The following is a 5827-nucleotide window of genomic DNA, read 5'->3' on the forward strand; positions in this document are numbered from 1 at the left end:
AGATGGCATAGGAGTTGAGAATTAATGCATTTTTGTAGTATTTTGGAGACCGGAGTTAGAATGGTTGTAGATCTGTAATTGGGGAGGTCGATGGATCCTCCCCCTTTATGTAGAGGCATGATGCGGGATTTTTTTCCAGATGGAGGAGAATATAACTTTCTGTAATTGATCACTTTATGAGTATGGATACAGGGAGCACAATAACATCTGCAGCAATCTAGACATATTCTGGTTTCAGTGTGTCAGCAGTTGTCATGAAAGTCTTAGGTGTAGGAGGTGTTTTTTGAAAGAAGAGGTAGCTACTCGTTGATGAGAGAAAGGATTTTGGTTGTCATTAGTAGTGCTTGGGATAGTGAGACTGGAGAATGGTTTGTTATTAAGTGGGGAGAGGACAGAGTGTATGGTGTGTGTTGCATTGGGCAGCTATAGGGTCCAAATTGATGGTGCTACTTGGTGTAGGACTGGTAGGTTTGCCTGGGTGCAGTAATCTTTTGTTTGTATTCCAGAAAAGTTTAGGGTTCTATTGGCAGTTGTCTTGGAGCTTGATAAAATATTTAGTTTTGCCTGATCTGATTTTTAGTTTAGAAATGTTCCTAAGCTGTCTAAAATATTGGCATTTTTGTGCTGTTTTGTCAGTAGATGATGCTTTCCAAGCTTTATCTCTGTTTAGCTATACTTGCCCCATTTATCTTATAAGCCATGGGGTAGAATTGCATTTCATTCATTTGGATATGATGGGAGCTAGTTCATTTAGTATGTTAAGGAATGTGTCACTAATTTGAGTTATGGCGTCATCTAGAGGCAAGTGTTTTCGAGTATCCCAGCTGTATTTGTTGAGGTAGCTAAGGAAAGTTTCATTACTGTAATAGGAGAATGTACACACACATATATATATGTGAATGATTAGATTGTCTCATAGCAAAGGTCAGTAGATGTCAGGTAGGTAGCCAACAGTGTTAATGAAGATCTAATGTTGACTCACTATGGCTGTATTTGTCTAGTCGCATAGTAGTGACAATTAGGTAAAACCAAAGAGACTGATGGGGAAAACGGAGGAGTCAGATTTGTTAAGTAGGTAGTCTATATTATCATCACTTAAGGTGATGATTTCCTTGTTGATATTAAGAGAGATCTAATACAGGATTATTTCTTCTAGTAATGGGATGTTGTTTCCAGGAGGGATATAGGTAGTAATGATGCAAATGTTCTGGTGTTTTTTGATTTGCAGGAGAGAGAGAGAGAGAGAAACAGAGAAAGAATTGTTTCTGCACTGGGAAAGTTGGGGTGGGTGAGGGTGTAGGATGTGATTTCTAGTTATCTTTTTGTATATAATAGCCACACTACCAGCTTTCTTATATTGTCTGTAACTTCTAATGGTGGTGTAGCCTGGGAGGAGAATTTCCTGGTCTTTGGCACCCGGTTTAGCCAGGTGTCTGTGGCTATTAGTTTGTCAGGTGTGTATGAGGATATATAGTCACGTACACCTGGTAGTTTATTCTGCTATTGATGAACTTAAGTCTACAACTGAGTAATAACCATGTTACTGGGTAGAGACCAAATAATTAAACCACAGCAGCAGTTATAAATATTTTTGCCAAGCATCATGAGAGAGAGCCCTCCTTTCTTTTTGATGAAATTCATTCAATAGTTGCCTTAGTTCTTGGAAGTCTGGAGTTGCATTAATTTTCCATTTTCTTGTGATTCCTGTTTTTGCAGCTTTCATAAATACATTGAGGTGCTTCTTTTAATTCTGAGAGATGGTATAATTGTCATTACAAGCTAATAATGTAAGTGATTATATAAATTGTACTGGTTGCGAAAGCAATTTGACCAACATACCCTATAATTGGATTTCAAAGCACACAAAGGCCCAAAAGCTCAAAAATGGTGTTGCTAATTTCCTGTCTCCCACTTCACAGGTGTATAAATGTACTTGTGTGGACCCATAAAAATTAATACTTTGAATTTTCTGGACTTAGCATTATGTTGTTAAAAGCCTGTCTGTGAGCAAAGCTCTTCCAAGATCTGCTTGTACAAAATTATTGCCCAAGACTCCATTAACATAGCATAAGCTAATTTTTCTAATTATCCTTCACTCCCTAAAAGCCCTACTAATAAGATCTCTAAATATTAAAAAGTCCTATCTAGCTTCAAAGAAGATTGATACTGACTTTGGCTGAGTATCCATTTGAAACCCATTAACCCATTTGATTTTCTAAGCTCTTTACATCTTTGAGATTGCACTTAGCCCTAAGAGCCTCCAAGTCCAGCCATTTATATCATAGTCGAAGTTTAACCTAATGAGGTATTGGCATTTTCTTAAGTGTCCACTGATGCTGGCCTCCCTACAGTCTCCATCGTGTGCCCAATTGGGATTAGAGAGTTTTTACATGGGGTAATCTTGCGCCAGTGAACTCTTTAGAGTTTGAAGGGGTTGTTTAAAAAAATGATTGGGTTCAGATCTGTGCTTCAAGTGACACTTAAAAACCACCTTTGACCATTTCACTGCATTGTTCAGGCACTATAACAAGTGTTTTCCAGTGTGGCTCTTTGCTTGCATTAAACCTAGTAACAACCTGAATTGCTTCAAAATATCTGTAGTGCTGCATTATCCCTAAGCCCTTGATCTCTAGCTAGAACAAAACAGTCCTATGACACCACAGGTTTTCGCCCATCCCATACAAAATCTGTTATGATATTCTTTTGTGTTCAGTTATTTGTAGGAACTCCACAGAGATGGCTTGGAAATACATAGCCGTAATGGCAACCCAAACATTTAGCACATGAACTTTCTAATACAACTCTAGTGGGCTCATCATATAATTGCTAAAGCCATCCTCCCTAATGCCTGCACTGATCCAACTCAACCAGGGCCAGTTCCCACTATTCAAACTGAGCAGGAAGCAGTGAAATGGACACTTTATAGTCATGATTAAGTACAGATATGGGCCTGTAGGCAGATGGTAGTTTCAGGCCTTTCCTCGCCTTCTGAAAGACCACAAAGACTGTTTTTCCCCCCTCACAATGCTATGCTGGAATCCATCTATTTATCACAATGTCATTAAAAGCCTTGCTATAAGCTCTAACAAGCCTTCGTTATTTATTATCCAAATCTATTGGCAGGCTTTCCATGCCTGGAGTCTTGCTTAGAACCTTTCTTTCTCTGAGTTACACTACTGATTTGCAGAACTCTTTTCAGACTGAGCACGAGGGTACTGTTTGGTTACATGAATAGCTTACTGTCAACAGAGCTGGAAAACTGAAGCTAAAAAAATAAAACCCACAGAGCTCATGAACAGTTCATAGCCTTAATCCTCTGCAAGTTTTGAAAAAGTTATTTTCCTTCCGGCACAATGATGTGGCAAGTAACTCACCAACCTGATAAGTAGTGGGCTTTGGAAGATTCACTTGATTAAATATTCCATCAAAGCTTTTTCTGCCTCTCTACCTCCTCCTGTAATGCAAAGATGGGCATAATATGAAGGAAGATGCTAACTGTCAAAATGTGGAATGGTAGTTTGTCGAATACACATTGGTCAAATGTGTGTTCTACCAATGTCCCTCATGCCATACTGAAAATATTTGAATTCATATTAGTGAAAGTTAAGTACACATTCACAAATATGAAGTTGATGTTGAATTCGGATCCCGGTGCAGTGCGGATTGGGACATTTTCCCTTTTTCTTACTGTAGTGCGATCTCGGAGTTAGTATATATAATATGCAGGGGGTGAGGGGTGCAGGGGGAGGCTTGCCTCCCTGCAAAAATGTTAATGGTAACACAGACTTTCAACACCGGATGTTCCGATGTTCAAATGTCGATTATTATGGTTACCATTTTCGACATTTTGGTAATTCGGGATTACCATACTTGGATAAAAAATTTGATAAGTTTGTAAAAAAAATTTTGAGTTTCAACATTTTGATAGTAAACCAGTGGAAGATCTCTGCAATTTTAGTGAGAGAATTTTCTTTCATTCAACTAAATGAGAATGTATGAAAGGGATTATAAAATGTGACTTTCTATTACCTGAGTTTGTTTGCCATATTTGGTGATACACTGGCAAGCTTTTAAAGAAGAGATATTTCACACCTACCTTTAGAAACTAAGATTTTCTGTCATGCAACTCTTCAGTCTCCCCCTTGACATCTACTATAATTTCTCTGACCTGCCAATTTTCCTCCTGAGGCTAATTCTGTTACAGCAGATAAACATTTCTCTTTTGTTTTTCAGAGTTTCACTCCCTTTCTACCATAAAGGCTTTTTATGACTTTTAACACTTACAGCAAATATAGCTTTAAATTTGTCTCATTTTAAGGCCAACTCTTCCCTTGTAATCACTGCCACAATTTTATTGGTTAAAAATGCTTCTTTGCAACAGTCCATCCATCCTCAACCCATTTTCCCATTTTTCCACATGAGGTTAGGGTGTCATTTCAACAGTGACAATCATCTAGAGCCAAGGTTGACACCACCAGGTGGTGAGCCCTGCAGCAGTAGTTCATCTGTACCATATACTCGTATGCACACTGACACCTAGGGCCAATTTATAGTACCCAATCCACATGCTGCATGTCTTTAGAATGTAGGAGGAAACCAGAAGACACAGAGGAAACCCACGCAAACACAGGGAGGACATACACACTATGCACAGAAGACACCCCAGCCAAGAATTGAACCGGAGAACCTCTTGCTGTGAGCTGACAATGCAAACCACTGCACCACTGTGCCATCAAAAAATGGCATGCCCAAAACATACACCAAATACTGAAACTCCCTACCACTCTGGTCCCAGGATCAAGCGCTAACGTAAGTCCTGAAGGAGGGCAAGTTTGAACAGTCAGTAATGTCAGTATTTCGCATTCTGACTGTTGGTAGGCAGGGTTCACTCAGCTCAACTTGACCTTCCCAATGTTGAGTATTTGATATTATTCAATGACCCCCCCCACTAATATTCCAAAATGTGCACACTGATTGGTCAGCATGCATGTTGTAAATCAAAGACTTATACTAATGGAAAAAGGTCCGGTCGCCCGGACTTTTTCCATTAGTATAAGTCTTTTTTTTTTTTGGACAGCAACAGAGAATGGTAGAGCTCTGTTGCTGTTATCTCGCTATGTTAAACGAGTTTAACATAGCGAGATATCTTAAAAAAAAGCAACGGAGATCTTCCTTTCTCTATTGCTTTTTTTAAAGCTGTCTCACTATGTTAAACTCGTTTAACATAGCGAAACAGCTTTATAAAAGCAATGGAGAAAGGAAAATCTCCGTTGCTTTTTTTTAAAGCGATCTTGCTATGTTAAACTCTTAACATAGCTAGACAAGTTTTTAAAAGCAACGGAGATCTTCCTTTCTCTGTTGTTTCCACACAGACAGTTCTGATGTACCACATAACCATATGCATGCGCAGTACATCAGAACTGCCTCAGAATACTGGACAGCTGCAGAAGGGCAGCAAGGAGGCATTATACAATGCCATTATTTAAGAAAAGTAAGTATTTTTTTTCTTAAATAATGTCATTGTATAATAGCAGTAACCCACTTCTGGGTGTGGGTAATGCTGGATTTACCCACGGTTGTCATTGTTTGGCCACTCGGGCTTCACCCTCATGACCAAACCACACCAACCGTGGGTAAATCCAGCATTACCCACACCCAGGCATGGGTTATTGCCTAAATAAACCATTCCAAACATCATGATTGGCTACAGATTATCATGCAAATCAGATTCTGTAGAAAGGTTTGGGTGTTCTAATGGGAAAGAGCATAATAGGTCCCTCCTTTGAAATATTTAGAACTCACTCAAAATTAATTTGGGTGCATCAAA

The sequence above is a fragment of the Protopterus annectens genome, chromosome 12.part0 (assembly GCF_019279795.1).
Source record: "Protopterus annectens isolate FY-2018-M chromosome 12.part0, PAN1.0, whole genome shotgun sequence".
NCBI lineage: Eukaryota > Metazoa > Chordata > Ceratodontiformes > Protopteridae > Protopterus > Protopterus annectens.